General features: G+C 41.4%; 1 protein-coding gene across 1 annotated transcript in view; it reads left to right on the top strand.

The window, feature by feature from the left end:
* BRIP1 (BRCA1 interacting helicase 1) overlaps nucleotides 1-21,258 on the top strand; it is a 211,507-nt gene extending 190,249 nt beyond the window's left edge. The window contains exon 20 of the transcript XR_009759861.1: nucleotides 20,944-21,258. The gene's annotated coding sequence lies outside the window, so the exon portion shown is untranslated. The remainder of the gene's footprint in view (nucleotides 1-20,943) is intronic.
* The last annotated feature ends 4,566 nt before the right edge of the window (nucleotides 21,259-25,824 follow it).

The following is a 25,824-nucleotide window of genomic DNA, read 5'->3' as shown; positions in this document are numbered from 1 at the left end:
CTATTCCTATATTACATTTGTAATACGGGAAAATGAAGCAGTCTTGGTGATCATGTTGCATTAGAATCACATTATGGAAGTGCAGAGCGGAAGCAGAGATAAAGCAACTGGCCTGTACCCTTGGTGTTATCTTAATGTAGTTAAGGGGCATTAGCAATTTAGCTCTGACAGGCTCATGTCTTTAGAAAGAGGCATTAGGCCTGTTTCCATCTTATGTGCCGGCTTGCACTGAGAAGTTTGAGCCATTGACTTTTTTCTGTGCGGTGTGTAAAGAAATGGTACATCACATATGTATGTACGTTTGTGTTGTTGTTAAAATATAGATCTTTCCACATAGTGATGTCCAAGGTATTATTGGATGATACACAACAGTATACTGTTAGCAGCCGAAGCAGATTTTGCCGCCTCGTTGAAACTAGACTGGACAAAGCATCTCTCTAGCTTATCGCTTTACATTATACCCCAGAAGTCAAACAAGGGTGGTCCTGGTCTTGGATCAAATCTATTCGCTGAACAAGTTTGTAGATTTGGATTGGCTTCCTGACCTTTCTCCATTCCCTCCCACCCGCTGCCTTTGTCCGTCCACCCAATACCATTTCCACAGGCTCCACCTTCCGATGGTGTGTGCCACCATCTTTGGTGACCTAGAATAGCCATGTTGATGTGAAAGGATTAGGGATGGAAAGATCTGCCAATATCAGTTCCCTCAGTTTCTCCTTTTTCCCATCTTAAATTCAGTTCTGCAGAAATTTACGGGTTTTTTTTAAAAAAATCTTCATGAAAATTATTCAGCGTTTTAGTGCAAATTTCTCCTAATAAACACATTTTTGCAAGCAATTTCTCCTGATATAAGGTATTTTATATGTTTCTCTAATATATACTCTTAAGCACATTTCCCTTTAATATATGCATTTTGTAAAAAAAATGCTTGGCTGGAGAACTGCATCGTAAAATTTGGATTAGTGCAAGTTTTGAAGGATGGCTATGTTTCAATTCTCTTATTGTTTTGGAAAATGTGAATTTGATAAATTCTCCTTTAAATGCAAACTAAATCGAATGTCTCCCCCATCTCTAGTAAGGATGTGGAGAGGGCGGACTCACCAAGGAGCAAGTAGAGGGATGCAGGCCACAGTGATGCAACAACAAATGGCTGCTCAGAAATGGCGGCACTGGGAGATTCCTGGGTACCGGGGCAGTTCTCTTATGAAAATCCCAAGGCTTCAGGCTGAAGGGCAGAGCATACATGACTGACAATTCTCTATATTTAAAGCCAAAGGGAGTGCCGCTGGGGAGAAATCCCCAATTCTCTACCCTGACCCAGAGGTTACTACTTGACAAGGAAGGAGAGGGAAGATTATCATGGAATGATATTATAATCCCTTTTAAAACATTTCTTTTTAAAAAACATTTTTTATTGAAAATGTTTAAGATAAATAAACAATGACTTGGGTCAAGGCTACAAGTAGCACATGCAGTCATTGGGTTGTGTTCAACTAAGTCCTGCTAAAAAAATATACCCATTAAAATTAATGAACCTAAGTTAGTCATGTTTATTTGCTTCAGTGGGTCTGCTCTGAGTAGCACTAGTATTGAATAGCATCCAATGTCCGTTTAACACACCAGCAACAAACACCAGACAATATTATAAAATTATACCTCCAAAAAGGCATACTGGGAAATTGAGAGATGCATTTCTTCTTTATGACAATTTACATACCAAAAAAAAATAGGAAACACACTTCATGAAATTTATCCAGCTGTATTTTCCCCCAGGTCATTCTACAGCTACCTGTCACCTTCTCCACTAATGCTGTTTCATACAGTCGTCTTTCATATGAAGACGCGTGTACACCAAGCCAGACAACCTAGGTCAGTATTGTCTGCTCTGACTGGCACTGGTAGGAGTCTTTTCCAGGCCCAACCTGGAGATGTCGGGCATTGACCTTGGACCTTCTGCATGCAAAGCACATGTTCTACAACTGAGCTACAGCCCTTTTCCTCAAGTTTGAGATCATTGTAAGCTGGTGGGCCTTGCTGATGCCCCTGACCCTGGACAGCTAGGTTCAAAATGGCGGCAATGTCAATAGGTGGCTGGGTGCAGCTACTCAAAATCCCTCAATATCCTATCATCATCAGTAATTACATTCCACCTTTCTTCTGAGAAGCTGAAGGCAGTATTCATGGCTCCCACCCACCCCCATTTTATCCTTGCAACAATCCTGTGAGGTAGGTTAGGCTGTGAGACAGTAGCTGGCTCAATGTCACCCATTTAGCTTCATGGCTGAGAGGAGACTTAAACTTGGGTCCCCCCAATCTTAGGCCGGCACTCTAAACACTACTCTACACTGTTCTAATATCAACCTACGCCCATGTTTATAGCATTCAGAGAGTAATTACCTTTTGGCAAAATTGCAGCCGAAAGTAATCCAGCTGTGACTCCCCCCTCCCTCCCCCTCAAAATTAATTTAAAAGTGGCTTTTGTTTTATTTTTGATAACACAGAGAAGCTGTTAGCATTATGAGCTTTGTTCTGATTAAGTGTGCAAACTGACAAACAAGGTTGTCCTTGGAGGCTCATCTTCTTCCTCCTTTAGGCAGATAATCACCTTTCGGAGCCTGGATCCTATTGAGCTAACTCTGTCAGCCAGCGATGCTGGGCATCCCAGTAAGCTGCACTTATCAAACGTGAACACTTGATCGGTATCGGCATATCAGCTGGCAGCGAGGCCTTTAAGACGCGAGATGAAAGTTGCAATTAGGATTTAGGGTGTTTTATCATCTGAGATTTGAAATGGGTTTTCTCCGCTAATCCAAACATCTTTTCCTCTCCGATATGTCGACACAGCCCTTCTGGACATGAGCTTACAGCAGCTTATGTGGGAAGAGGCCTGGAGGCTGCCAAGGCCTAATGCCTCTGAGTGAACTCCAAGCCTTGGTCAAGGACAACAGTCCCAGAATGGAGCTAGCGCCTCCACCTGAACTAATGGCCAGGCAAATGTGGCAAAGAAAGATCTTGGTGAAGATCAAGCGGGATAATAACTTTCTATGCACTTTAATGACATGTTTTTCCAGGAGGCCATTTTTGTAAGAAGGCGTCTCCTCTGTTATTGCTGGAATTCCTCTCACTGCTGCTGCTTCTTACATTTGTTGCTTCTTTTTATTTCTGTTGCTTTTATTACAGAAGTTAACCACCTCAAGTGTGCTTTTCTAGGGACAGAAAGGTGTGGGGGTATTAATATTTTGTTATTTATCTGTATACTGCTTCATGCCAAAATAACTGTAAATGGCTGTTCTTTAGCTACCGGTTGCCTATTAGCTGCCCATAGGCACTGGCTGCCCAATAGCCACCAGGCTAAGTTCAAGGTGCTGGTTTTGGTGTACAAAGCCCTATACAGCTTGGGACCAGGGTACCTGAAAGATCATCTTACTCCTTATATACCCAGTCAGTCTCTGCGCTCTGCAGGTTGAGGGCCTCCTACAGATACCATCTCATCAGGAGGTCCGTTCTGCACAACATAGGAAGTGGACTTTTAGTGTTGTGGCACCGACGCTTTAGAATTCCTGCCTCTTCAGTATTAGACAGGCAGTGTCTCTGTTGTCTTTTTGGCACCAACGGAAGACCTTCCTCTTTCAAAAAGCCTTTTAAGTAGAGACCTTATCCCAGTCTATGGAATTCAAATGGTAATATAATAAAATACAAAAAAGAAGCAACAAAAATAAAAATCATACAGCTTCTAGCCCAGTGCATTAACATTTGCTACAAAAGGGAGAAAAATCATTAAGTGGTCCGCCAAGATCCTCAACAATTTTCAAGTGGTCCATAGGGAAGAAAGTTTAGGAAGCACTGCCCTATATTGGAAGTGCAGTAACGCAGAAAGTGTGCTTGCTCTTTGACGTTCTACAGTCTTCACCAAGTCCTTTAATCTCTCTGGCTTATTCTGGCTGTGAAATTAGGGAGATAAATGCTTTCGTTCCTGGCCAAGGGGGTTCAGAAGAGGAGAGATATGTCAATGTCAGCTGAGTGCTTAGAGTTCTGTAAGGTAACAGGGTGGGGTGGGGACTATTTTAGTATCTAGATTAGCTATAATGCTTACGTGGTATCATTCCTGGAGTCAGTTCTTTCCTTCCCCCTTCTTCTAGAAGCAAGTTTGTCTTAAGCCTGCTGTTATGGTAGCAAAGGGGAGCGGTCAGGTGGTGTTTTTTGCATGCAGGGTGTCTGATGGGTAGAGTCATGTGTAGTGTATTTTTGTTGCAATTAGTCTTCCGTTACATGTACCCTTCGAGATATGGGTACTGCTGCCCCTGTAGTTGCTCTCGTTCTAATCCCAGGCATGTCTTAACGCATCTACTTGTGTAGTTCATCATGACTCTGAACTGGTCGATACACGCAACAGAATAAGCTGCTAGAATCCTGAGGTGGCAGAGCAAACTGCATACTGTATGAAGGTGAAGGCAGGATATCATTTTTTAAATGGTCCCCCTAGATTAAAAACTCTCTGAATTTAAAACAAGTAGCCTATCACAGAGAAAATTCTATCCCTGCTGTACTAGTTTTCTATGTGCGATGAGGGGTATGTGCGTTTACTGAAAGGGGGCCATTCATAAATGCAGTGCCCTACCTGTCATAAAAGGCGACTTTTTATGCCCATGAGCACATTTGCAAAACTGAGAAACTCAGTTCATTTCATTAGTTCACAAAATTTATATTCCACTTACTTGGCAGAAAACGTCTATGCTGTTTACAAAGAGCAATCTAAAATATCCATTTTAAAAATACCAATGAAGACAAACATTAAAAGCAAGTTGACACAAAAAAAAATCAAAATATAAATAAAATCAGCAATTTTAAAACAATTGTATGCATTTGTGTAAAGTGGAAATGGACTGCCTTCAAGTCGATAGGGTTTTCATGGTAAGCGGTATTCAGAGGGGGTTTCCCCTTTCCTCCCTCTGAGGCTAGTCCTCCCCAGCTGGCTAGGTCCTGCTCAGCTTGCCACAGCCAGCCCCTTCCTTGTCCGCAACTGCCAGCTGTGGGGCAACTGGGCTCCTTGGGACTCTGCAGCTGGCCCACGGCTGCACAGGTGGCAGGGCACGTAACCCCTGAGCCATTCGCTGTGGGGTGACCTTTATCTGGCCCTTGACACCCAGTAGATTCTCTGGATTCCCAGCCAGGCTCTCCTCCCCACTGTGCTACATATTGAAAATCACATGCCAAAGTCAGAATTACATGTCTGGATAAGGTTTGCAAAACAAAAAATCTTTTAGCAGATGCCGACCACCATCACACATGCACATACACTCTGTAATCATGCACAAACTGCAACTACAAATGGATGCATGGGGGGATGGGTGTCTCACCTGGAAAGGAACACCTTAAATCCAACCTGCCCAGTTATGACTCCCAAATTAGCCTCTCCCCCATTTCAATTAGTGTCCAAAAAAACCTTCCATTGGCTGTACTAGAAGACTGCTTTCAAGCCTAGTTGTGGTGCGGTGGGGCATTTTTAGCAGTGGGGTTACAGCCACAGCCCCCCCAAAAAACAATTCCCAGTCACACAGTTAGACTTGAAAAAAGCTTTCCATTGGCTACACTAGAAGGCTTCTTTCAAGCCTAATTTCAGCAATTTGGGGGGACTGGACTTTGCAAGCACCTGGGAAGGCCTCCGTGGGTTTATATGTGCCCACAGGCACCATGTTACTGATCCGTAGTAAAAAATGTCACCGTCCATTCCCTCACCACTGTCTGAAATGTGTATAGGAATCAGGGTGCTGTGTTTATATATATAAATTGGGGAGAAATTCCGTTCACAGCCTGCCCTACCTAATGTGCTCATCTTGAAACAATACATGAACTGAAATGTACTTCTCTTTTGAAACGTGTACTTCTCAGGATTTTGTGGTGCAGTTCTCCAACCAGCATTGTGTATATTAGGGGGGAGATAACGTACAAAAAATACATTCGGTGTAGGAGAAATTCCTTGCAGGAATGTGTATATTAGGCAAGAATGCGTACAAAAATATCCACATTTAATGAATTACAATGTATTTATGTATTTATTTGATTTGTTAGTCTCCTATCTGGCTGGTTGTCCAGCCACTCTGGGCGACGTACAGAATAAAAACATACAAATACATTAAAACATTAAAATCTCAACAGTAGTAATAAACAATGGCTTATAATGGCCCATATGCAGCTCCTGTTTTGCTATTGCTGTTGTCGAAGTGATTTCTTCAAGTTCTCACTCTTTCTTCTACTTTTAGTGTATTGATGATTGCTGTGTATTTTATTTTAATTCTCGTTTTAAGTTGCCTAGAGACCATGGGTGGTAGTTGTTGCTAGTCCTACTCAGAGTAAACCCATTGAGATTAGTGGGCCTAAATTAGTCATGCCCATTTATTTCAGTTGGTCTCCTCTGAGAAGAACTAACATTGGATACAACCCTGTTTTTGTAATAGGCAACTAATAAAGAAATAATACTGCAATGTAATATATTGAGAGATAAGCACACTGAAGTGCTCATGAATTTTCAAAATCACAGTGGTGCAGGAGGCATGGTGAGCTGAACTTAAAAAAGGAAAAATGTGAAACAGAGGTAAACTGAAATTGATAGATCTATTCATTCCTGTTTACATACCACACAAGTGACAGACTGAGCAACGGACACGGGCAGAACCCTTCACACAAACTCAGACTAGTGTCAGAGCAGCCTCAAAGACGACGCCGGTACCCACGCCAGAAAAAATATTATAGATACCCGACACTCAAATCCAAAGCATACTTAGTAAATATGGTTAGGATTGCATAGCAACTGTAGCGGAAGGGCGGGGGGGGGCTTTATTTGGAATGTATGGGGTAGATATGGGATAGTCTGATAGCTGAGTTGATCATATCAAGAGAGAATTCATCAAGAACTTCTGCACAAGCCCCACTGTGGAAGGAATGGGAACAGCATAGGAACATAATTCATGAAGGGCTGTAGCTCCAAGGCAAAGCATCTGCTTTGCATGCAGAAGGTCCCAGGTTCATTCCTCAGCATCTCCAGGTAGGTCTGGGGGGAAATTGTCTGAAATCCCAGAGAACTGCTGCCAGTCCGTGTAGACAATACTAACCTGGATGGACCAATATTGTGACTCAGTATATGGCGACTTCCCATGTCCCTATGTTTGTTGATTACAGTGTACATTCTGATGAACCTCCCCCTTCACATTTGTATGCAACTCCTCACACATTAAAGCCACATTTAGGGTGCAAATTAGAGCTGTACTTGTGGAAAAGACACCGTTGAATCTTCAAGATCCCTAACTTGATTCTTGGTGATGAGATGCTTCGTAAGCAACAACTCTGCTATTACTTTTGTTGACTTGGTTTGTGAACCGTCACTGTTCCTGCCCCCCACCTTTCTTTCTTAGTGGTTTTGTGGCTTGTGTGAAATGAATGTGCCTGATGTCTTTTGAGTGCAGGGAAAGAAAGGTGTTAGCATGGTTGCTACAGTACATTCTCTGAACAGTAGAGGTCGTCAAGACATTAATCCTACAGCAAAGATGCCATGCAGATCTGCTGGCTCTGACTTACATGTCTGTCCATACCCCACCCCACTTGTAGAATGTACCTGTGTGAGCAGTGTTTTAAGGAGGGATTATGCAGAGATTAGTTTGTTATGCGCTTGAAATACAACAATCTGATCTAGGCTTCTTTTAGAAATGACTTCAGAATGCTAGATTTGGAGCACTTCCTTTGCAAACAAACCCCCCCCCCAAGTTTAAGGGAGGAACCCAACAGACGTTTTACACCTAGCCACCAAAGTTCTCTAAGAGCAGCCCTGCCAGATCAGACCAAAGGCCTGTGTATTCCAGCATCTACTTCTCCAAGTTCTCTAACCTATTCCCCTGCACGTTATTTACAGAAGAGCAAAAGGAGATGAGCACAATGTGATCTCCCACAATGTGAGGCCCCAACCCGCCTTCTCAGCCTGGTGCCTTACAAATGTTGTTGGACTCCCAACTCTCTTCAGCCCCAGTTGGCATGGCCAGTGTGTCAAGGATGATGGGATTCTGAGTCTAGCAACCTCTGGAGGGTGCCATGCTAGGGAACCCTGCTCTGACTCCTAGCTCTTTCTCTGGGCCTTCTCATTGGCAGTCATGCTGTGGGCCAAAAATTTAAGGATGCTGGTTCCTCCAAGGCAGAAGACCTTGAAAGATACTGTGTCCCTAACCACAGCACTCACTGTTGATGTCTCCCTTCAAGTATTGCAGCACCTGTCTGGCACCACCTATGTGCACAGCCCTGGAGTGTGGCTCTGAACACAGGCTTTGTTTACAGGACGGTTCTTAGGGGAGTAAGCCTTAACAGCCAAAGTTGTTTTTCCCATCTGAAAGTCAGCCCAAATTTGCACCCATGCATATAAATTAGCATATTCACTTATTTATTAAAGTAGTTATAAGCCACAGTTTCCATGTTTATTTATTTATGTATTTACTTATTAAATGTGTATTCTGCTCTTCCTCCCAGAAGGAGCCCAGGGTGGCAAACAAAAACTCTAAAAATGCTCTAAAACATCTTAAAAACAAAATAAGAACATATTAAAACAAAACATCTTTAAAAACATTTTACACAAGCATTAAAAACATCTTAAAAAGCAATTCCAACACACAGACTTCATAAAAGCATATTAAGGTGGCATTACAACATACAAAAACATGGTAGAGTTAAAAACCAACAAAAACATTGTTAGAAACAATAATAAAAGCATCCATAAGTACTGCATTGGTTGGCAAAGAAAATTGGTATTAAAAGGCCTGTTTAAAAAGTTCCGTTTTTGGGAGATGCCTGAAAGACAGAAGGGATGGTTCCTGCCAAACCTCTATTGGGAGGGAGTTCCACAAGGCAGGACCTGCCACACTAAAGGCTTGTACCCTCATGGAAGCCAACCGAACCTCAGGGACATGAGGAACCACAAAGAGTGCCCCATCAGAGTCGAGATGGGATGTAGAAAGTCAGGCAGTCCTTAAAGTACATATGCAAGTTGTGTGCAAATGTGGCACATGGGACGGTGCTCTGAGTCTTTTAAGAACCTAGTGATGCTCCAAGCGGAGACCACCCTAGGGGGGAGGGCTCATTTCTTTAAGAAATCCACCAGACAGCCATGTGTAAACCGCCCAGAGAGCTTCGGCTATGGGGTGGTATACAAGTATAATAAATAAATAAATAAATGTATGTGCAGATCCCAGATTATCATGTTCTGCCACACCAGCAGATGATGTAAAATTCAGATGTAATTGAGATTTTCATTCTTCATAGATGGCACCAGAGGAGGGGGCCAACACTACCACCCAACAGATATCTCTCTCACACACACACGCACACAAAATTGCTGGATCCCTGTGGTTACTTAAACATACAAATGTTTAATGTGGATCATAATCAAACCCCCCCCCCCACTTTTAGAAAGCTAGTATGTCAGGAAAAAGAGTAGATCCACTGCCAAAGAATTTGGTCATCTCTCTGGATTATTTTTCTACATGCAGGGGGAGATTTATTTCATAAAGGGAACACATATATACACACTCCAGCTTTACTGCTGGGTTTGGCTGAATGTATGAACTATCCCCGAGGAGTGAGGCTTCCCATACCAGGGGTGTGGCTCCAGACACACTTTACTCCTCATAACCTCCCTTTTTAGAAATCAGATCACTGACTTCACGTAGTTACCATTGCTTATTTTGTATTAAACACTGTCATTCTTTTTCTAGGTTTTTATTTTTTGGATTTCATTACTTTTCTGCATTGGCCTAAATTCTACTTTTCTGAAGATGACTTTAAAAAAAAGTTGCAGGGTTTTCTGGAAAATTTCTTGGTAGTACCATTATATATGGGGGGGAGGGAGGGCTGAAGGGTTTTTGAAGGGCAGATTAAAGTCTGCCCCGGATTTTACATGGATCAAGTTCCCAAATTAACATAGAAGAATAACAAAGCAAATCAATTTGATCAAAGAAAAAGTGTCACTAATTATTTAAACAGGACACTTACTAGAGAGGTTTAAAGGCAGAGAAGCGGATTTCCCTTGCATGTGGATCAAATCAGAAATATCCCATAATTGACTCTTTACAAGACCTTGCTCCAGTGTAATGGACTAGATATTAAAGCCGTGACCATTTAAAGCCAGTTTCCGTCTTACTCTAAATGGCGGTCTACCACTAAGAGCTATTTTACAAGTTCTGACACATTAGCCACATTATTGTGAAATGCACCGACTTTGGCTTCTAAGACCCAGAATCTCAAGAGCTTTCTGCAGTTAAATCGTGTGAAATGGGGAACGTTGAAAACTATGGAGAAGTGAGGATTACCCCCCCCAAAAAAAATTAATTCCAGATGGGGGGTATCTTTCTTTCCTTATCTTTAAGTAGGCGTCTTTGGAAAAGTGGCAGCTCTGGCTTTTGATAGTAACATACCCTTGTGCAAAACAAATGGCCTCCAGAGTTGTGTTTCCGTGAGGTTCTGATTCTGGTTTCTCATTCTGGCACTGGTATTTTTCAATGTTTATTTGTTGCTGGTAGGGCGTCAGGTGCTGTACAGAATGCCAGGGCCGCCTCAAGACATTTTACTGAGTAAGGCGAAGTACCAGATTCCAACTGGACTGGCAGCTGAATCTTACTTTTAATGTTGACAACTTGTACAGACATCAGATAATTCTGATGGGAGTAGAAATTGCCAATGTTAAATAATTTGTCCCACGTCTAGAATGCAAAACAGTTCAACAATCATGATAGGTATTCAATGCTGCTGTTGCTTTCAGTGCACAAACAATAAATAATTGCTCAAGTTTCCCCCATTTGAGATGCATTTCCTTTGCACTGAAGTGAACAGGATGGAATAATGGTATGATGATGTAACTTAAATTAATTTACCTAATTAATTATATAAGTTATGTAATTTTGCCACAGTGGACAGTGAGATGAATAATGTAGCTTTTGGTGGGAGATGTTGCTGTTGTTGTTATGTGCCTTCAAGTCGATTACGACTTATGGTGACCCTATGAATCAGCGACCTCCAATAGCATCTGTCATGGACATCTCTCCATGTTCAGATCTGTGGCTTCCTTTATAGAATCAATCCATCTCTTGTTTGGCCTTCCTCTTTTTCTACTCCCTTCTGTTTTTCCCAGCATTATGGTCTTTTCCAGTGAATACTGTCTTCTCATCATGTGTCCAAAGTATAACCTCAGTTTCATCATTTTAGCTTCTAGTGACAGTTCTGCTTTAATTTGTTCTAACACAGGGGGTTGGACTTGATGGCCTTATAAGCCCCTTCCAACTCTACTATTCTATGACTCTATAACACCCAATTATTTGTCTTTTTCACAGTCCATGGTATGCGCAAAGCTCTCCTCCAACACCACATTTCAAATGAGTTGATTTTTCTCTTATCTGCTTTTTTCACTGTCCAACTTTCACATCCATACATAGAGATCGGGAATACCATGGTCTGAATGATCCTGGCTTTAGTGTTCAGTGATACATCTTTGCATTTGAGGCCCTTTTCTAGTTCTCTCATAGCTGCCCTCCCCAGTCCTAGCCTTCTTCTGATTTCTTGACTATTGTCTCCATTTTGGTTAATGACTGTGCCAAGGTATTGATAATCCTTGACAAGTTCAATGTCCTCATTGTCAACTTTAAAGTTACATAAATCTTCTGTTGTCATTACTTTAGTCTTTTTGACATTCAGCTGTAGTCCTGCTTTTGCGCTTTCCTCTTTAACTTTCATCAGCATTCATTTCAAATCATTATTGATTTCTACTAGTAGTATGGTATCGTCTGCATATCTTGAATTACTGATATTTCTCCCGCCAATTTTCATACTTCCTTCATCTTGGTCCAATCCTGCTTTTCGTATGATATGTTCTGCGTATAGATTAAACAAATAGGATGATAAAATACACCCCCGTCTCACACCCTTTCCGATTGGGAACCAATCGATTTCTTCATATTCTGTCCTTACAGTAGCCTCTTGTCCAGAGTATAGGTTGCGCATCAGGACAATCAGATGCTGTGGTACCCCCATTTCTTCTAAAGCATTCCATAGTTCATGAACTACACAGTCAAAGGCTTTGCTGTAATCTATAAAGCACAGGGTGATTTTCTTCTAAAATTCCTTGGTCTGTTCCATTATCCAATGTACGTTTGCAGTATGATCTCTAGTGCCTCTTCCCTTTCTAAATCCATCTTGGACGTCTGGCATTTCTCGCTCCATATATGGTAAGAGCTTTTGTTGTAGAATCTTGAGCATTACTTTACTTGCATGGGATATTAAGGCAATAGTTCGATAATTACTGCATTCCCTGGGATCCCCTTTCTTTGGAATTGGGATGTATATTGAACACTTCCAATCTGTGGGCATTTTTTCATTTCCATATTTCTTGACAAATTTTTGTCAAAATTTGGACAGATTCAGTCTCAGTAGCTTGTAGCAACTCTGTTGGTATGCCATCTGTTCCTGGTGATTTGTTTCTTCCAAGTATTTTAAGAGCAGCTTTCACCTCACATTCTAAAATGTCTGGTTCTTCATCATATGGTTCCTCCATGAATAAATCTGTCATCCCGGCTTCTCTTTTATAGAGTTCTTCAGTGTATTGCTTCCGTCTTCCTTTTATTTCATCTTGGTCAGTCAGTGTGTTCCCCTGTTGATTATTCAACATCCCTATTCTTGCTTTAAATTTCCCTTTCATTTCTCTAATCTTTTGGAATAGAGCTCTTTGTTGTCCTCTTCTATTTCTATACAATAACTATTGTAATAGTTCTCTTTGTCCCTACGTACCAATCGCTGTATTGTTGCATTTAGGGTTCTGAACGTGTTTCTATCTCCTCTTGCTTTTGCTTTCCTTCTCTCTTTAACCATTTTAAGAGATAAGGTGGGAGATGAACTGTAGCAAAACAGAAACAGTGCTGCACGCGACTGCTGGAAAACAATGCCTTCTTACATCCCTAGTGACAGGACAGCCCCTCAGACAAACCTGGAGGCAATACGCTCACTTACAGGTCTCAGGGAGAATAGAATCACAGAGTTGGAAGGGACTCCAATAGTAATCTGATAGTGTAGGAAATCCTTTGCTACTGCATCCCTGATAGCTGGCCGTCCAGCCTCTGAATGCATCTTCTACCTGAGGTGGCAGGTTCATCCTACCTAATGATAGGACCATACTGCAGAATACCCAAATAGTTTCCATTGGCGAGGGCTCTATGCATGAAACATGAAGGAAAACCCATGGTGTAGGAACATACGGAGCTACCTTACACTGAGACCATTGGTCCATTTGGCTCAGTACTGTCTACACTGACTGGCAGCAGCTCTCAGGGTTTCAGACATGGTTCTCTCCCAGCCCTTCCTGGAGATGCTGGGGATTGAGCTTGAGACCTTCTACATGCAAGGCAGATGCTCTACCACTGAGCTATGCCCCTTAAGAATGTTTCTAGAGTTCACGATTCCTTCCAGATTTTGGTCAAGCTGATGGCCAAGTTTAGATTCAAGGTGGCTCCTGTTATGTCAGTAGCCCACTTGCTGCTTAATTTGCCACCTGCGAGGGATCACCCAGCTTCATGGGGTGAATTCTTAGGCAACAAAGAAAGTCACTTGGGCAAAGGCAAGGCAAGCTAAAGAGAGAGGATCTGATAGGCTGGGTTGACGATCCAGTAGGCTCTTAGTGTACTGCTTTGTCCCTTATCAAGGATTCTGGGGCTTGAACCAAGAAACATTCTGAGATTAGTCTGTGATTTAGGCCAGTTTCTCCCTGCGGAGCTTAACCTGCAACTTGCATCTGGTCTATATCAGTCCACATTGCAGGTGGAGGCTCAAAGAGGTAATGCTTTTCCTCCCATTCTTTCCTGTCTACCTGCGTACATATCTATCTTGCCATTTTGATTGAATAATATTTTTAACTTAAGTTGTGAGTCACCTTGCTGGGAGAAGGGAGGGGGAATGAAAGATGAATACATTTAATAAATAAAATACCTACCAATCATATTTGTATCTCGTCATTCCTCCAAGGGCAGCATGCACCCCATTTTATCCTCACAACAGCTAGGGATGTGCTAAAATTCTGCCCGATTTGGTATTAAAATTTCCCTTAATTCACGTAGTCTCCATTGTTCTGGATCAGCTTTTTATGTAGCAATTATTTGTTGCTATTTTTGAAAACTGATTAAAAAAACCCTAAAAAATATCAATATTAACATGATAATTTTATCAATATTTCCTTTCATTTATCGATATTTCCTTTGAAAATATCAATATTAATATCAATATTCTTTGTGAGGGGAAAAATGATCAGTAAAAGCAGCCGCTAGCAGACAAAGAATTAACTCAAATCAATACTGGCCTGTTAGGTCGACAGAAGGCTTTCAAACTGGAACCAGCCAAAGGATCCCATCCCTAACAACAACTTAGTGAGGTAGGTTTGGCTGAGAGTGGATAGCTGGCCCAAGGCTACCCAATGATTTTCATGGCCAAGCAGGGATTTGAGCTGAGTTCTCCCCACTCCAAGTCTGCCCTACTCCTGAGCCCCATATCCACTCTGATATTAAGGGGCATGACCCCTAATCCCTACTACCCTTTTCTCAAGCTCTCACCCAGGAGAGACCCAAATCTATAGTGACCACTCTTGGCTCAAAAGGACAAGCTTGCATACTCACTCTGGACAGAAACAAACAATGTAACGCCGTTGATACAAGAGACTAGCTCAGCCTGTACAAAATAAAACAAAAACATTGCTTATTCCCACTATTAATATCAAGAATGTGTCAGAATTTCCATTCTCAGCTACTAATTTTGTGGGTTTACGACTCTGCCATAAAAGCGCACACCTCTTGCCTGAATTTTGGCATGCTTGCTTATAGCTGCTCTTTAAAGCTATGTTAACTCAAAACATCCATCTAGACACTGGTGAAATTCCTGCATCTCGAACACACTTGTTCCTTTTCTTTTTAAATTCATTTTTTAAAGTTCTTAAATTTGTAAGCCCAACAGCTGCCATAGGGCAGAGTGAAACTGATTTTGTTCAGAATACACTACTGAACTCGCAATGGTTGTTTTCTTAACCACGAGCACACATGATTGTTACACACACCCCTTGTGTTTGCATTTGCCTTTTGATTTGAAACCATTTTAATTGTTATGGCATCCCCCAAAGCATCATGTGAATAATACTTTTCTTAATGTGGACATCTCTAGCCCTTATGTTATACATATCAACTAGACTGAGACCATTTTGGTTGTCATGATTCACTCTTCATAGGAATTCTAATTTTGTGAAGGTGCTGATAAGGAATTATCATGGATAATTAATTGCCTTGTTCATCATAACTCCTCTTCCCTGGGTTCTTGGATGAGAACCATGATGGTTAGACCAGCTTGAAACTGGGTTAGGTTTGTTGTGTAGACATGACCATAGGTGGTAGATTTCTCCCTTGGATATTGCAGTGATTTATTTCTTTATTATTTATTTATTTTAAATATTTCTATCCCGCCCTTCTACCCTATAATAGGGCACTCAGGGCGGCTTACAAAAATAAAATCAAACATGTACATAATAAAATTGTAAACAGTAAAATCACAAAATCACACATTAAAATAAATTAAAATACATAAAATACTATATATATATATATATATACACACACACACACACACACACATACACATATATACATATATATATATAGGGGTGGTACTAAAGGAACTACAAAGGTAAAATATAACTTAGAAGTCATACAATCATTTGAAGCTTTGTCTGTCTGTTTTGCATGAAGATATTTTTATGTTGTTTGGATTTCTGTCCTGCCCTTTCTCAAGGACTCCCAGCAAAATTGTAAATACTTGTCTGTCCCCCAGTTTGCCTATCAATGACTTAATGCAGTTCCCCAAGAACATGTGGTGCCTCATCATCTGAACTTAGAAAGTCATTGTGCTGCAATCTTAATAAAAAATATGGTGCTCAGTCACTTTTTTGAGCCTCTTTTGTTTGTTTAGTTTTGTATGCCACTTTTCCATATGAATATGCTCGTGGCTCACAGCAGAACAGCAAAAATGCAAACCAATAAATACAATAATCAAATACTAAGCCATTTCTCAAAACAACATGACCATCCAAAACAATCCATGTGCGTTATTGCCATCCAACTTGGCCTGAGTGCTGTCACTAGGTAGCTCAAGGTGTAGGGCAGCCTTCTCCAGGTATTGTTGGACTCCAACTTCCATCAACTCTGAGTCCATTGGCTGTACTGGCTGGGGCTGATGGGAGTTGGAGTTCCAAAAACATCTGGAGAGTGCCAAGTTGCAAAAGAGCCTTTTCTGCAGTGGCACCCTTGTTATGGGACTCCTTTCCCATACAAACCCTGGCTAATGGGTGCTGGTGTTTTTTAGAAAAGTGGGGAGACCATTTGATAACAGTGAGCTTTTGTAGAATCGCTTTATTTTTTCTGTGATGTAATGAAGATGGCTTGGCTATTTTGTAACTTTAATTGCTGTTGGTCTTGGCATTGCTGCAATGTTCTGCCGGCTTTATTGATGAATTTTATTAGAAGTTTTATTGATGGTATCATTTATTGTACGTTATTGGCTGTATTAAGTGTTGATGGCCGTAGCTTCTATTCCGTGGGAATGATATAGATCTCAAATAAATACACACAACTACTGTTTCTCATAAATATTAGGATGCCCAAGATGAGTCCATTTCTGTTTTCCCAGATAGTCTGCAGACATCTTATTACAAACCTTTTGGAGTAATGGTTGTATGGGAAAGCAATCTCAAAATTATTCTCAATAAAAATACTGTCTCTTTCAAACCTGTTTATTACCATTCAAAAACAGCACACTGAATATTGCTTAGGATTCCATGTATCCTGAGAGAATTTCTTGATTAATGGCAACCAGAGGGATGAGGGAAGATTACTTTACCCTTTCATGGTATCCCTGGTAGAATTTGTCTTTTCGTTTCAGAACAGGCCCTAGTCACAACAACTAGAAAGGCCTGACCTTAAAAAAAAAGCTATAGGTTTTCAAAATCATTTATTGGACTTCTGACGTGCAAGCTTTACATTTCAGCCTTTTTCTTATCAATTTAATACAGTATTTTTAAAAATATTTGCACTTTAGCATTTTCATCAGTTAGGTTTGGTGTATTTAATGTAATGCTATTTAAAGTTGAAGGGGCTGTAATGATATATTTAAAAATCAACAGAAAATTAAAGGGCTTTCTAATTATTAAATATTAACATTAGTTTAAGTACTTTAAAAAAGAACACTGAGAACTATTCTGAATTTATATAAAAATATCATACCCATATGGACATGTGTTTATCATTTTGTTGTTAGCTGTAATAGCTAAACAGAGCTTCCAAGTTCAGAGGTAGTCTACCTCGGAGTACCAGATGTGTGACTCAAACTTCATGCTGTTTTCAAGTTTCCAAAAGCATCTGCCCTGTCTGTGCTGGGTGCTGAATGCTGTACTACATATATTTTAAGAAGGTAAATCTTGCATTCCACCGTGTGTGTGTGTGTCCATTTTTTAAAACTTTCTTTTAAAGAAAATAATAATAATAATAATAATAATAATAATAAAAAGAATTACAGAGATATTTTGGGAAATCTTTTTCAGCTACCCTGAAAAGTAAAATTCTGCAGCCCCAAGTGTAGACCTGGGCAACAAGACCAAAACAGACAGCCCGCTGTGAAAGAACCATTTAATAACACCTTAAAATGCCATTGACTCAAGCACTCTTTTTTTTCCTTCTTTTTAAATACATGCTGTGAAAACAAATGGCTTTCAAATAATTAGACTGTTATGCCCAAGCTCAGAACTGGTCTCTGTGCGAGACTTCCCTGCTGCAATCAGGCCAGTCCAAATCTGATAGTCTCAGGGGGAAGTAGCAGCACATAAATCAACCAGTATTGGATTTGTTAGTCTTTCTGCCATGAAGACTGGCATTCTGGGATTGGCAAAATGCCCCCACCACTCTTCAGTGTACTTTTGCATCACTGGCAGGTGCTTGTTTGAATCCTCCCTTTCATTGAAAAGTAGGTTCTAGCTCTTGCCAGTGCAGAGGTAAGAGCGAAAACACAATGGGAAATGCAAAGAAATCAAAAACAAGCAGTGAATTACAAATCTAACTTTCTTATTTTCCAACTTCCATATTTTTCTGAGGACTCCTTCCAGAATTCCTTTAAACCTATTCAGATCTTAATGCTCTTTTATTGCTATCTCTTTTATTAATACAATGCTTACCAGATTGGGCCAAGAAGTAGCGGCTTGTCTGCAGCCAGATGGTAAGCTTCAGAGCCAGGCTTGGATTTGGACCTGAACCTGGGTCAGAAATGCAGAAGGCATGCACATCTTACCTTGAATGCAGAAGGCCCCAGTTCAATCCCCAGCATCTCCAGCTAGGCCTGTTATTGTTCAGCATTTATATGGTGTGCTTCTACAATAAATACCCAGAGCAGCTTACAAACAGAACAGATAGCTACATTAAGATGTAAATTCATGAACATGATCAAGTTCTTTTAAAAAAACAAACTCAACATAACCCTGACACATCTGTATTACAAAGAATACCCTATCCAAATCTCAGTTTATCATTAAAGCTTATGATATTTGTCTGTTCTAGAATTCGTACATCATTCACAAATATCCCAGGTTGCAATCCTAAGCCTCTTTAGTTAGATGGATCAAGAAACAGCTGATAGGAAATATGTTTACCTGAGATCCTGGGAAAGTGCTGCTAGTCAGAGGAGACAAAACTGGACTAAATGGACAAATAACCCAACCTGGTAGACGGTGGAGAAAGAACATATCTGAGTGGTAGATGGGGATGTAAGAGGGCATCATTTTCCATTCTGCTGTTTCCGTTCCGCTGCAGTTTATCTTCAGCCAAAAAGTACATTAATGGTCTCACTGTCCACTTTAGCGAAATTATGTAACTTACATATTGAATTATGTAAATAATATAAGTTGCATTGTCATGGCATTATTCCATCCCATTCATTTCAGTGCAAAGGAAACAATGCAAATGTGAGGGGAAAAGACCAACTGCATATCTTTTGCGGACTGAAAGCAACAACAGCGAATGCCAATGGTATCTGTTGGACTCATTTCCATTCTAGACACGGGATGAACAAGCAAACATCAGAAATTTCCACTCCCTGTTTTCATCAGGTTCTCCTAGGGGTAGATTATCTACCCTGCATGCAGAAGGAATCAGGTTCAATCCCTGGCATCTTCAGGTAGGGCTGGGAATGTCCCCAGTCTGGAACTCTGGACGGCAGCTGCCAGTCAGTGTATAGTTGACAATAGTGAGCAACATGGGCCAGTGGTTAGATTTGCGCCCTCAGACACTCCCGTTGCTACCCACCAAGGTACTGCCCCTCCTGATTTTTTTAATTGGATTTTTTTCAGTTAAATTAATTGCATGGTTTTTTTAGAGGGTATTGCCTGTTTTACTGTGTTTTACTTGTTTGGGGGGGTGGAGGTATTTTACTTGTTTTTTGGGGGGTGTAGGCTTCTGAGCATCCAATTCCTCTTCTGTGAAATGGGTATTTTGTAGTGTCTACAACAGTTTCTTTGATTTCCAAATATATCCCCAGGCTCAGAAAGTTTTGGGGGGCCTGGTATAGGACAACTGCCTGTCTTCCTATTTTTTTCCATCTGTCATACCCTAAAATGACACCCCTAAACTTGACTGCAGAGGAATCTCAGGGGCAGCCTCTTAGTTCTCTTGGCTCACAGTTTTGTTCCTTCCAACTGGGGATGGGTGAATCTGTCAATTTCGGTTCTCTCGGTTTCTTATTTTTTCCCATCTTAAATTCAGTTTTCCACATTTCTGTACCAGTTTGCCATTTTTTTAATCCTAATGAAAATTCTTTTAACGTTTTCATGCGAATTTCTCCCAATGAACACATTTTGTATGCAGTTTTGACCAATGTACACATTTTGCAAGCAATTTCTCCAAATACAACGCATTTTATATGTTATCTTCACTAATATGGTCATTATTATGCAGGCTTCCCCCTATCACATGCATTTTTGTAAACATGGGCTAGAGAACCGCATTCCAAAATTTGTAAAAGTGTGAATTTTGAAGGATGGCTGTGTTTCGGGTCACATGTTGTCTCAGAAAGTGCAAATTTGACTGATTTGGCTTTAAATGCGAACTGAATTGAATTTCTTCCCTATCCCTAGTTCAAGCCATTGGGACCTGTCCATTGCCATCACATTATAAGGGGTGCCATGCAAACATTAAGCCAGCTCAGTTGCACCAAGTTAGCCAGTTCTCTACAAGTCAGGATTACTCAACAGAGGAGTTGGCTTGCAGCTGTCGTAGGAGCAACATGGGAAGATGCCTTGTGTCAAGTCAGACCTGTTGGCCTATCTAGCTCAGTACTGTCTGCACTGAGTGGCAGCACCTTTCCAGGCTGTCAGCCAAAAATCTTTCCCCACTCCTGCCTTGAGATGCCAGAGATTGAACCTGGGCCCTTCTGCACACAAAGGCGGTGCTCTGCCACTGAGCTATGGCCCTATCATGCCCCATCTCCACCCAGGTTTGCAAAATATTGCTTCTAACTAAGACTGGGGGTTGCACCAATTGACGTGAAGTTCTAGGTCATCTTACAGCCACAATGTAATAGTACATGTCTAAACTTTGCTGGCACAGGGCAGTTTTACATCCCTAAATTGTTACTTGAATAGCAGTTCATTTGTTCAATCCAAATGGTACATTTAAATTTTTTTTAAAGAGATCCATCGTATCAACTCTTGAAAACTGCCTAGCAGTCCATCCTTATTAGTACCCCTTATCGCCAGATTGGTAGCAATATGTGGAATGATTTCCTTTTTCACTCTGTCTGTCACAAATGATTAGTGCAAAGGCACAGCATAAAACATGGGCCCTCGTTTGCCTTCAGGAACTGGGTGGAGGAAATTAAAGGAACAACAACTGAAGAGGGACACTAAGGATGGATTTTTCCATTCGACGGCTGCAGACTTTCAGGAATTTGACTTCATGAAAGACTTGAGGATGCTGGGCCGAGGATAAGGAAGGCAGGTGATGATCCAAAATCACATTTCAGCCCCTTGGAGGTTTGGACATTTATGTATTTTTATTGTTGTTATTCCACGGAAGAAAAAGCAGATTTGCAAGTCTCCTCCTTACGAAATTAACCACCAGTGCAATTTTCAAATAATAAAAAAAGGCTTTTGTTACAAATGCTGCAAGAAAAGGTCTCTGTATCCAGCATGTTCCTTTCATATATATAGTCTCCTGATTGATAGCTGAAGTTCTGTAGGGGAGGCTAGAGAGTTTTTTTTAAAAAAATCAACACCCTTACCTAAACTACCGTATAAGTCCCAGAGTTTTTTGGGAGAAGCCATGCTATTTAAAATGTTTTTTAAAAACTTTTGCCATAATATAGAGAAGTTCTTCCCTCTATAATGATGCAGTGCCCCGCTCTCCATCCCTCCTTACCCCCATCACAATTGAATGTATTTATATTCAAAGCAGTGTTCACGTGTAATTCCAAGATGGTCTCCTACCCAGGCAGGCACTGACCTGACCCAGGCCTTCTTAGCTTTCAGCAAAGTGGTGTCTTCATGTGCCTTCACAGACCACAAACTGGTACAAAATGAACGCAAACACAAATGTCATGGGATGTTAGACTGTCAGGGCTGAGCAGTAAGCCTCAGTCAGAGAGAAGCCAAGTACCAAGAGCCAGGAGCTGTGCTTAATGGGTCAGAACTGTGGAACAGAACCAACCATCAGAGACAAAGCTAGGAGCTGAAGAATGCACCGAAGCAAATCCCTGCCCAAACAAGAAGACCTTCTAGCCATTCCTGTTTTGAAGGGCTCAGTAACCAGCCTGGGTGAGCAGAGCCACTCTAGAGCCTGAGAATACTATACTGTCCAGGAAGATTCTCCAATCTTCAGTTTTCATGGACCACCAAATGGAGAAGGTACATCAATGCTCAGAGTTCTCACTTGTAGCCCCAGTGGCCTGACATGTAACAGTGACCCAGCCATAATCTTTGCCAGGTTTCACCCAGAGAATGGACTTCCTCACCAATTGTTTGCAAACTTTGCCTGTGTGTACTTCTTCACACAGTGCACAACTAAAACTGGAATTCACTCCCACAAGAGGCAACGATGGCCACCAACTCTCTGGATGGCTTTAAACGAGGATTAGACAAAATTCATGGAAGAGGAACTGGCCACAATGGCTATGTGCTACCTCCAGTGTCGGAGGTGCTCTGCCTCTGAATACCAGTTCCTGGGAATCAAAAGCAGGGACAGTGTTTGCAGGTTTTCCCATAGGCACCTGTGACCACAGGATGCTGGACTAAATGGGTCTTCAGCCTGATCCAGCTGCAGGGCTCTTCTTAGGTTCGTACACTGAATTTTTTCATCTTCAGTAGCCTCCCTCCACCATCCTAGTGACACCATGAGAATCTGGCTGTATTTGCAGTGTTTGGTTCCCATGAGAGACATAGCAGGAAGGTCCACATAGACTAAATGGACTCCATCAGAAATTATCTCTTCCCCCTCACAGAAGATTAAAGGTGCCTCGGGTGATTCAACAGTTTATGGATTCCATTTTGCTCTGCTTATGCAGCTGATCCTTTAAGGAGCCTCAGATTACCCATAAGCACTAAGACTTCTGGGGACAAAAAACAGTCACAGGATAAGAGAACCCTTTTTACGATAATCCTAGCAAGCATCAGAGGCTAATTTATAGAGATCTGGTTGCCAGTGTGGAATTCGTCTAGAATTTCATTAGCGAAACCTCAGTACTTTTTTTGTGTTCTTCCGTTGCAACAAAAATCAAAAGGATGATCACATTTTTTTTTCTTTATATGCAACCACCAACTGTAATTCTCTGGTTGAAGGGGAAAAGTCTGGGGGGAAGAGATCTGGGAAGCATTTTAAAATGCAAGCATCTCCATATGAGGAATCTGTAGAGCCATATAGTGATATTGCAGCAATATTTTGTTTTGTTCAATCCATCATTGTTATTGATTTACTGATATTGTGGATTCCAAACTATAGAGAACAGCGTATGATTGCATGGAGTTACCTAGTGGTAATATAGAAAGCTCCCTTACACAGTACTGATTGGTCTATCTATCTCAGTATTGTTTACACTGGCTGGCAGTGGTTCTCTAGGGTTTTCAAACAGTGGTCTTTCCCAGCCCTACCTGGAGATGCCAGGGGTTGAGCCTTGGGACCTTCTGCATGCAAAACAGATGCCTTCTACCCAATGAGCTACGGCTTCTCCCTAGCACTGTTCCATTCCTTAATGTGTTTTGCAAAACAAAAATCTGAGCGTTGATCTACACATTGCACCGAACGAGATGGTAGAATTCTGGGCTGCCCATGGGGGAGAAATTGGTTTCAGTGCCCATTCTAAGGTGAACCTACCTAATCCGCACTTCCCAAAGCAATATGCAGGCGAAAATACAGCCATCCTTTTCCATTTGCACATCTCCGAATTTTGTGACGCAGTTCTCCAACTAAAAGAAAAATGTGTCCAAAAATGCATATGTTAGTAGAAAGTATGTATGAAAATAACATAGAAAAATGTATTGTTAGAGGAAATTGCTTGCAAAAATACAGGTTTGAAAAAAATGTATACAAAAAGGCATATATTGGGCAAAACGGCATGCAAAAATGTGTATATTAGGGAAAATATGCACTGAAATGCTTGTGAGCAGGAGTGTCCCCCCTCCCCCATAGGTACACATTAAAAATGTTATCACTTGCCTGCAGACTGAGTTAGTACAGCCCGTTTTATGATCGCAGCACTCAGAGCCCTCGTTTTGATCTATGAGGTTGTCGTCCCCAGATGCCACGTGATCATGAGTCTGTCAGTGGGTGAATTCAGGCACCTACCTTCCCACACAACAGGCTTTTCTATCCCAAGGTTTGTTTGGTCACCTGTATATCAAGGCACACACGGCATGATTTCTTTTTTTGTCAGCCACATTATAATGTGTGGTAAAAGTTTTGTGGAGGTTACCAAATAGTAAAGCTTCCACATATTTTCCTTTGGTTGGGCCCATGTGATGAGTCAGAGCTATAGATTTGCCCTCTCAACCCTGGAATCGCTGCAGCTCATCTGGAGGGGGCTCAGGCAGGTTAAGATGGTAGTGAGATTGAGCCTGCGCAGGTGCACTGGTGGAGCCAGTCTGATGCTCCTGCTGGTGTACCTGCATGGCCTGATTTCGCTCCTGCCCTGTCCCACCCCCGGCCCAGCCCAATGGTTGTATCCTATCACATGGGCAGCGACTGGTATTCTGTATTAGCGATCTGTGTCTGGTGCCATTGAATGGATCAGATATTCCCCTGAGCTGTAGAGTCTTGCAGCTAGAGGTGTCTTTTAAGAAACAGTTTGTCTTCCCTGCTTATTCTCTATGGGCTTTGGATTTTACATCTCTCTTCTAAGTATTGTTTATGTATTTTGAAACATGTAAATGTTTGCAGTGTTTTAAAGCATTCACTTACATTTTCTTGTGTTTGATGGTTTGGTTTTTTTCAAAAGCAAGAAACCGTAGTCATAGCTCAGAAGTGGAGTGTGTTTCAGTTTCAGTTTATTGTTTACTGCCTGGCCATAGGCCTTAGCAGGAGATGCCAGTACAGAAGGCAATTTAAATAAGCATATAATTTATACAAATTTATAAATACAAATCACGCTATCGTTACCCACCAAAAAACAGGGATTAAAACATGTACTTGACAGCAGCTGTCAGGCCAACTGCTTGTCGGCTAGATACTTTACCCGAAGCTTCAAGGCTGCTAGGGCAAAGAGAGCCACGCGGTACAAAATCTCTGGGTCAGTGTCTGACAGAAGCAACACAGTAGAAGGAACTGCTCTGGGCTCCCACAAGGCAAAAGCCCATCCAGAAATTTGGCCCGAGGGTGTTTGTAAAGTGGACATTTTAACAAATAATGAGAAAGGTCTTCCACCTCGGGGGCTCCACAGATACATAACCGCTGGGTCCATGGAGTGCTATTATATCGGCCAGACAAGGATGCAGTTGGCGGAGTCTGTGTGAAAGGAAGAGAGAGATAAGGGGAGTGGGCACAATGTGTATATGTGTGATTAATACTGATTTTAAGGTGTAAAATTAACATTTGGGGGGTTGTATTAATTTTTTTCATTGTGTAAGTTCTATGCAGATATGATGTAACTTTTTTTTTAAGAATTGAGCATACGAAAGGTGGGAGGAAAATTTAAATTACACGATAGATGACTCCACAAGCAGCACAACACATTTTTTTAATAGCAAGACATTTTTCCTAAGATAATGGCTCCAAAGTTGGGGAGGGGGAGAGAGATTTTTTACTGGCCTGGTTGAAACTACATCATTGTTAGTATGAATAAACGTTTAAGACCATGAAAGAAATCAACCATTGTCTTCTGTTAAAAAAAAGAACCAAAAAGTACAGGGTTGTATCCAGCTAAGTTATTCTCGGAGTAGAGCCACTGAAATTAATGGACTTAAGTTAGGCATCTGTTTCCATGGGGGGCATAGCACTAGGGATTTCCCCCTCCTATCTTTTTGTTGGGTGCGCCCTGCGCCCTCCTCAGATCTGCTCCATAGTGTTGGGGGGAACCCCAGAACACATTTAGGCCCGCGGGGGTGAGGAGAACAGGAGAAAATTCCATTGCACAAGAAGAAATCCTCGTGCTGATAGGACGTTCTCCTTAGCGCTACGTTGAATACAACCCAAGGGGTCTACTCTGAGTATGATTAACATTGGATACAACCCAATGACAAAAAACACTTCAATG

The sequence above is a fragment of the Rhineura floridana genome, chromosome 21, assembly GCF_030035675.1.
Source record: "Rhineura floridana isolate rRhiFlo1 chromosome 21, rRhiFlo1.hap2, whole genome shotgun sequence".
In the NCBI taxonomy this organism is placed as follows: Eukaryota; Metazoa; Chordata; class Lepidosauria; order Squamata; family Rhineuridae; genus Rhineura; species Rhineura floridana.
Note: the sequence above shows the minus strand (reverse complement) of the source record. Positions and strands in the feature narration are given on the sequence as shown.